The sequence below is a fragment of the Paramormyrops kingsleyae genome, chromosome 21, assembly GCF_048594095.1.
Source record: "Paramormyrops kingsleyae isolate MSU_618 chromosome 21, PKINGS_0.4, whole genome shotgun sequence".
NCBI classification, from domain to species: Eukaryota; Metazoa; Chordata; class Actinopteri; order Osteoglossiformes; family Mormyridae; genus Paramormyrops; species Paramormyrops kingsleyae.
In genome coordinates this window covers 8,855,083-8,862,906 of record NC_132817.1, presented here as the reverse complement: position 1 = coordinate 8,862,906, position 7,824 = coordinate 8,855,083, and the positions used below count along the sequence as shown (strand labels likewise).

General features: G+C 46.3%; 1 long non-coding RNA gene across 1 annotated transcript; it reads right to left on the bottom strand.

Moving 5' to 3' along the window:
- Positions 1 to 240: 240 nt before the first annotated feature.
- LOC111858464 (uncharacterized) lies at positions 241 to 5,715 on the bottom strand. The gene is made up of 3 exons (XR_002841589.2): positions 4,498 to 5,715; positions 2,299 to 2,414; positions 241 to 2,175 (listed from the first exon to the last, which is right to left on the bottom strand). It is a non-coding gene; the product is annotated as an uncharacterized lncRNA (long non-coding RNA).
- Between the last annotated feature and the right edge of the window lie 2,109 nt (positions 5,716 to 7,824).

Here is a 7,824-nt window from a genome sequence, read left to right as displayed (position 1 = left end):
GCGAATAACCCTGTTTTTGTTCAGAGGGATGCGGAGACAAAGCTCGGACTTGTCGGAGCGAGCATTAGCGCGAGCAGCACCCCTGAGAAGTCGTTACTCAAAATGGAAGCATGTCGTTTGTTTACGCCCTTGGATGAGGAGGCAGAACCTGGGTGAATGGGGATCACTGTTTCGGCATTTCATGTTTTAAATAATGAGACCCATAATAATCAGAAGCTTTTATTAAAAAAATAAAACATATATTAAAAATCTTAAAACAAACGTTCTTGCTTTTTTACATTCAAGAGCACATTTTAAAGACCGCAATAAAGAAATAAATGAACTGGATCGAAGTTTCACTTTCTCCTTGGCTAATCACACAACCATATATTCTATAGTAGATAAACACTACAGATAATAATATTATAATGATGTAATATTCTGTATGCCACTTAAATAGCTAGATGCAATCTTCCTTTGTATGTGTATGACCCAAATATAAATGGATGTAATACATTGAAAAAGACATAATAATTTATCCCTGTAATTCATATGATGTTCATGAGTCCATTTAGAAGCACCGGATGGGACACCTTACAAAGAAACCATTACAGGCCGCCGATGTTATTCAATCCATGTTGCTCCGCCCCAGCAATGTTGTGAGACCCTCCGATCGTTTGAATGCAGCCTTAAAACCTCCCTGGCATTCTGTGTTTTGCTCTGTCAGGGCTCGACGATCAGCTACAGGGGTCCCCTAGTGGTGAAACTCAATTACAATAATTAAAATGCATTCTGCGGGGAGAACAAAAATAATGAATTAGAGAAAAAGCTGATGTTTGTTTATGTCTGTTTTGGCTCGGAAATTGGAATGGCTGCTGCCGCATGGTCTGGCCAAATGTCTAGGTACTGACCAGCTTCTACAGTAGCCTCAGATCTCATTTCAGGGTGACTCCCCAGATTAAGAGACATGCCGGACAGAAATATACTACAGCATATTAAAATAATACTACATTAAATTTAATTTTAAAACACAGATCAATGCTGCATGTGCTGTACTCATTTTTCTGAACAGCATCTCACAATGAAATGCTTTAACATTAATGGGGATCTATCAATATTTAAACTGAAGGCCTAGTTTTAAATGAGAAATAACAGCTTGACTGATCGGAATTTTTAACGTCAATTGAGGGTGTCGGTTAATGAGGAGCAGAGCTGGACCCTGGCCAGAGTCAGTAGATTAGGTCAGAGCTATTGAATGAAGCATTATGGTATATTCCTGATTTTATTTCATAAACGGTAAATTAAGCACATGCAATCAAGGTGGGGGGGTGTTCTATGATCATTTAAATACACGATTCCCTCGTCGCATAAATCCAGCCTGAGCCGGTGGACATTCCCCCCTCGCTCGCCTCTTGGCGCCAGATCCCTCACAGCAGAAATTCGGCGCAATAAATGTAATTTAAAAATCAATTTGCATCGAAAAAGTTGGAGTGCAACGTCTGATCTCCGGGCCAATAACAAAGACCCGGGCATCCATGTCATTAGCCAACGTACAATGCGATCAGTGACCATCCCCCCCCTACACTCACCCATCCACGAAACCCCACACCCCGCCAGCATCGTCTAAAAACGAGGATAAACACTCTGATCCGTCGTAATCCGAAGTAAAGTAAGGCTTGTTAAATAGCATCTGCTTAGATCGGTACGGTAACAAAAAAAAACAGCATGTAAAATCACTGTAAGAAACTGCATAACGAAGCTATGAAAACAGAATCATCTGTTGGGAGGAAAGACTGACATGAAACTTACAAAGGGCAAAAGGCCACAGGCGGCACCCATGAACAATAGGTGGCAGCAAAGAGCCGCTAGACGTCCGTTAGCCCGATGGGTGAGGGCACGAGGTGAGTCTCATTGCTCCACCCCCACGACGGGTCACGGCGGTGAGGGGGGAGGGGGCGGTGCCCTGGAGACGGCCTGACCTGAAGCTCCTCGGAGTCGTCGAAATGACTCTCCTCGACTACGCGTATTCTTAAGCAATAACAACGTGATCCGTATTATCCACCCAAGAATACCCGTCACCGAAGAGAATCCACGAGAGGACAGAGACATGGGCAGGGAGTTATAAACCGCGGCAGGCTTTCACACGATTGATTGAAGACGGCCTGCGTCACGCGACGAGGCCGTGCCAGAGGCGTTCTGCGGACAGAGATTAAAAACAGTGCGTTTTGGGGTGAAGCTGACATACCACTAAATAAAAAAAAAAAAATCCCACCTCTACGTTTCGTAACGCTAATGTCGCCTGCTGAACCAGGGGCTTACCTTGCATTCGGGCACTCCACAGGCGACCCCTCGGAAATCCCATTACCGCCATCCCCGGCACGGCGCCGGCCCGCCGATTTTCTGCCAACCCATGTCCAAGAGTAAGCGAGTCGGTCCTGTGGAAACAGCAAAACAGTTAGAGGGTCACTGCGGCAGCTGCTACCTCTCCACTCCAGACCGAGCATTAACGTCGCCTGCCCCATTAATAGTCAGCCACCCCCCCCCCATTCAGCACCAGCACCAGCACCATCTCTGCCCCCACCCCCACCCCCACCAAACCCCTGCCTCTCCTGCCTCCAAAAAAAAAAAACACAAAAAAAATCCATTAGCAGCAGGGGGCAAATTATATATCATTTGGGGTGGGGGGGGGGGGGTGAAAATGAAGCCTGTCAGAATGGAGAAACAACGAGTGTTATTGAGGTTTTCTTCTGCTAGGGGAGGTAGCGCCCCCCCCAGTCAAATTAAAACAGCCCCGCGAAGCTTAGTGCCGGGAAAAGCCAGTGAACTGAAGCTGTAAGCAGGACAAGGGACGGGGCCCCCGTCACCCAGTACCCTGCATTAAAGGAAATGTCACGTGCACCATTTTTAAGGCCATTGTCACACTTCCAAGCACGGATGTGCGTTACGACGAACGCATTTCAGATTTTAGCATTTAGTTTTACCTTTAAGAATGGCACTGCAAACAAAAATCTAATTTAAATTTATTGTCCATCACACTTCTATGTATCAGCACAGAGAAAATGTACGACGAGTTCAATTTAAAGAGAATTCATACATTTAAACAAAATTTAGAAATATACACACACTCCTAAAGACACACGACCAGGATCCAAATCACACACCAAATAAAATAAAACATTTCATCATAAAATAGCAGCATCTTTTACCTTTTTTATTTTGTAAAAAAGGCAAGAATAAAACTTTTAGCAAAAAAAATAAACACCTGAGTTAAACCACCTGTGTTCAACACAAATTCTCTTCCAGTTGCTGTCAAAGGATTTCAAAACTCTGTGAGTATAAGGAAGACGGAGTAGAATACGTATTTTCCCCCAGTTCAGAAAATGTTATACATTTTTAAAAAAAAAAGAAATTCAACAGCCCAAAAGCCAACACAAGATGGTATCCCTATTCGGCATGATATTCCCAGTTTGTACATCGAACTCCCTCCAGCAAATATCTTCTGATTTCCATCGCAGTGGGACAGCAGAAGGACGGGATCAGACCTTTCTGTCCGATGTGCCGCCGGGAGCCGTAGGGAATGCAGGATCCTCCGGAGCGAGCCAGTCCCACTGACCCCCCCCCCCCCCCAATGCCCAGCCACCTGGTTTATCTTGTTTAAACAGCATCGGCAGAGAAACGCAGGGGTGGAAGAGAGGGGGCTTGTCCGGGCGGCCTCCATCTGGCTCCCCCTCTATGGAGAGCGTCCGTGCACCCCCCGCCACCCCCAAAACGAGGGACACGCCGAAAAAAGCAGACTGGAGTCATGCTTCTATCTCCCAGCCTCCTACGGACGCATATGGACCCAGCAGAGAGCACACCGCAGAACGCAGGCAGTCCGGTGGGGGGGGGGGGGGGGGTTGGGGGGGGGGGGTCTCACGCAAGCCTCGCTACCATAGACAGATTCCCACGTTTTCCCCTTAATATTCCTCACGGCTGACTGGAAGCGATGATTGGATCTTTTCGCACCCATCGCCCCAGCCGGCCAAGAGATAAAAGTTCCACCGGGCGTGCACTAAACCTGACATTTATAGTGCCTTTCCACTTGTACGAATTCTCTCTCTCTCCTTATTCCAGTTTTCACCCCATCTTCACAAACACGCGGGAAAGAGTCAGAAGGAAACAGAACGCTATTAAACATGACACGGGCAAAATTCAGCCGCATCCTGCGCTCCTGTTCCCGACCCCCATCCTGCTATCTAGCTGTCATCCCACCAGCGGCACCCAGAACTTCCCACTAAAAAAAAAATCACCGGATTTCCGAGAACGCGCTACAGCAGCACGCCGGACGACGGCCGAGGCAGCACGGACACAGGCGAAGACGTAGCGACGGGAAAAACCTGCGACGTCTGCGGCTCAACATGCTGGGAACATGCATTTTTTTTTTTCTGACACCGTGGCGTTGGTGGTGAGGGATGGTGAAAAAGAAAGAAAAAAGAACAGGAATATCTTCACAAATCCACATCCACGGAAGCAGCTTACCCTTTCTGTCCCGCTCCGAAAGAGACCTCCTGCCTGGGCGAGATCCAGCCGCCGCCACCGCCGTCGTCTGCTGATGACTGACCGCGATACGCCTCAGATTGTAAGGTCGCCTCGCCTCAGTCCACAGCTGATTTATGTGGGTTACCGTGCTACTGAAGCGCAGTGAAGACGACGGAGAGAGCGAGAGCGGAGCTGGCGTACGGTCAGGCTGGACCCCGGCGGGCTGGGAGCCACATGCACATCCCTCCCGGCGTAGCTGGCTCAGCTCGGCAGGTAGACGCTGACGCGCGGGGAGAGCTCGCCCATACCGACAAGGAGCGGGGGGGCTTTCCCTGTACCAGGTGTTGCTCCGGCAAACTTAGGGACACGGTGAGGGAGAGAGAGCGAGAGAGCGCATGAGACTGAGAGAGATACAGACAGTGAGACTGGGAGATACTGAAGGAGAGAGAGATAGAGGGAGCGTGTGTGTGTGAGAGGGAGAGAGAGAGAGAGAGAGAGCGAGAGCGAGAGCAGCATTGAAAAAGCCAGCCACAAGGCTGCACAGGACTGTCATCTGCTCAGAGGAACAGGGAAAATAATTAGATTCGAGCAGCACGCTTTTTCCAAAAAGTCGGGGGTCTTGAGTGTCTAATGTTGGATTAATTAAGGCAGATGTGATGTGAGAGCTGCTTAGGTTCATCCCCCAATAGGACTGAGCTGAAGCCCCCGGGGGCCGTCGTTAACATACAATCAAAGAGCCGCTATCAGGAAGGAGGCCGTGTGGTCCGTGATCACCGCTATATGTTAGGGGAAGTGTTTTGTTTTATTATTATTATTGTTGTTTTAGACTGGCTGTAAAGACTGTAGTTCTCTTCCTGTCATAAAGACCCAGTTGTCTGCTGCGAGCAAAGTCCTATCACTCGTGCACAGGGACAATGGCAGTGGAACCTGTCCCACCGTCCTGACTGCGAGAAAACAATGACACGTGAATCAAGGCCTTTCACGGGAGATTTGAGGGCCTTGGAAAGATTCCTGCTTGTGGTGTTGAGGAGTCAGATTTCTGGAGAGAAAGCAGACCTCGACCCCAGGAAAAAAAAAATTAAACATAGACAATTTCTCGTTAACGCTAATAACTTTTTCATGCAACTCTACATAACCCGAACAATTGTTAACATCCTCAATTACTAATCATTAATAAACTGAGCATACTTATAAAAAAGGTCCGGAAAATGGGATCACAGGAAAATCTATGAATGGACAATGAAGATTACAATCAATTTCAAACCTGAACCAGCCAATCAAATAAAAAAAGAATCAGAATTCTGTATATTCCTGCTGTGCTGTCACACACCTTTCCCAGCTAAATGGCTAAGTGGTTTGTTACATTTAGATCGTTTTTGTGGCGTTTAGCACATCTATTGTGAAAAGTGTCAACGAAAAGACGTTGAAGACACCGAATTTACATAACAGAGCCGGTCTACAGAAACTCCATACCACAAAATGCCATACTACCTTACAGACGATTTGATTGACTGAAGTATGCATTCGTTATAAAATGGTATCATCTATTTCTTCATACTTTTAACATAGTAATGTCTTTAGGCTTTTCAAATCCGCATTTCAGGGGTGGTATTTTTATAGCCTGTACAGATGTACACAGCACAAATCCTTATTTTTAATAAATAAAAGCCTTCCTAAACCTGCAACTTGAAATGTCTGACGCGGAGAAATAAGACCAACGGCCGACGGCTTCATCTTGAAAGAACGATAACGCTTTTACTCTCAAGGCGCATAAACAATAAAGGTGGGATGCGTGCGAGTTTTAAATAAGGAACAGAGAAATAATCGAAGCCATTCGGCGAAACGAGGCCCCGCGATACAAAGGAGACAAAGGCGGCGGCGGCGGGGCACGTCTGCCGATACGCAGCGATATACTGCCCCCTAGCGAGCAGCACGCGACGCGCCGGCAAGTGGCATCCCGGATTTCTACGATATGTTAAATTATGAACGAATAACAAAAAAAAAAATACACTTATTACACTATATATATATATTTGTATATAGAAAATATTATATAACTGTTTTTCTCTTATTGAGATACTCCATGGCTTTGACCACGGGCTGCTATTTCTTTATATACAGCAAAGTCAAATGTCAGGAATCATACAATGGACTCTCCATTCATTTCTATGGGGAAAACTCTAATCCCAACATGACAACCTTAACCCCTACCCAGCCCTAACCTGAACCATAAGCAATCAAACAAAATACAAGGCTTTTAGTTTCAAAAAAAGTTGTCAAAAGAGCAGAGTTTTATCACATTCTGGGGTACATTTGGTCCCACACAATGTAATATAACCATAATACACACACACACACATTCCCAGTAGCTGCAGGAATGTGTAAGGTTATGTCTCATTTGGCTGCCAAACATCGGCGCTCGCTCACGCTGAAATAATTGAAATTGACTTTCAGATGCTGGGCGACTACGCCGCATTAACTGGTTTACAGGGGCTGAGAAAATTGTCCCCTTAATGATGTAACTGTAGATCAGGCAGGAGTGTGACCACCCAGGCATCCTGTAACATCACAGTGACCCGTCACTGTCCACGCCCCCCCCCCCCCCCTTTACAATCGAATAGAAAAATGCTAAAATGTCAGATCGATACCGTGATAAATGCTGATTACCGGCTCCGCCCGTCAGAGGTCCTGCCCCGCAACATCTGTTTGGGGCCTATCAGGTTACAACATTAGGAAACAGGGGAAGGGGAGGCTGGACATGCATGGGGAATTAAATACTAATTGTTACGAGGTACTGCGCTCAGAGGAAGCATGTTAAACGGGATTAGCCAACGTAATGTTTCTTATAATTTAATAAGAACCTTTCAGTTTGAGAAATCTTTATTTTGAAGTTAACGCTAGATCTGGACCCTGCTATGCAGGCCCTGTGTCTGCTGTAGGCATATAATATACACACATAAATAAACACGCACAAATGAACAGCGTTATGATGTGGTCTGTGTGGATGTTTGTGAACATAAGAATTACGGCGGCTGCATCAAGCTCAGGACTTTTTCGGAGCGGGATAGGCGCATGTTGTGGGCGGCTGCCACTTCCTGGGTGTGACTGCACCCTTTTGAGTGTTCTTAAGAAGGAGAGAAGGGGTGTTTCTCTATAGCAAGAAAACAAAGAACATACTTGTGGGTTTATCAATACCGATCTTGCTATCTTACCTCCCAAAAACAAATTGATCTCGTTTGGTGAGGATGCAACCAATGCATCCATGATATTTGGGGCAAGAATGTCATCCTGTGATTTTTACCGTCCTCTGTGCTTCTGTTCTTAGTA